The sequence below is a fragment of the Ipomoea triloba genome, chromosome 16 (genome assembly GCF_003576645.1).
Source record: "Ipomoea triloba cultivar NCNSP0323 chromosome 16, ASM357664v1".
Lineage (NCBI taxonomy): Eukaryota > Viridiplantae > Streptophyta > Magnoliopsida > Solanales > Convolvulaceae > Ipomoea > Ipomoea triloba.
In genome coordinates, this window is record NC_044931.1 from 8,425,575 (window position 1) to 8,426,237 (window position 663).

Genomic DNA, 663 nt, shown 5'->3' on the forward strand with positions numbered 1-663 from the left:
GAACTCCATTAAGGAAACCTGGAAATTACAATTTGCCAATCCTTACTACAAACCATATAAACCAGTATAAAAATATTCGCATAAAAGCTACAAAAAGTACCTTTCCCAAATATAGCTTTGCAATGTACATCATCCATCTGGATGCCAACTGACTGTGCAAATGCATCTACCATATCAAATCCAACCTGCCGGAAAATAAACTTGCACATTATATGAAGGCATAACTCAATCAGGATTTTTCAACAGAATTGCAACATACATTATGTCTTGTTCCCTTGTATTTATCACCAGGATTGCCCAGCCCAATAAAGAGCCATGGTTGAGGAAAAGCAGAGCTGAAGCTACGTCTGCATATCCTACTAAGCATCTTTATTCTTCCACAAGAAAAACCTTATTTTACTTTGGCACAAGAAACCTAGAACAATTAGAATTAAAAATAACCTGAGAAAAATAAAAGATAAATAAATACCTTTATTGGTTATAGATAAATAAATGAACATTTACTTCATAGGTAAACCTAANGTAAACCTAAACAAGGAACGTTTTGGCTGCATAACACCTACTTCATAGAGGCGCTCTAAATTTTGCAAATCAAAATGTTGTAGTGAGGGAAGAGGGTTTATAGTAAAGGGGAGGAGAAATTTTGGAGGTTGGAGAAGGTGA

General features: G+C 35.0%; 1 long non-coding RNA gene across 1 annotated transcript; it reads right to left on the bottom strand.

The window, feature by feature from the left end:
- Positions 1–511, bottom strand: LOC116007797. The gene is made up of 3 exons (XR_004095343.1): positions 260–511; positions 101–185; positions 1–18 (listed from the first exon to the last, which is right to left on the bottom strand). It is a non-coding gene; the product is annotated as an uncharacterized LOC116007797 (long non-coding RNA).
- Positions 512–663: the final 152 nt, after the last annotated feature.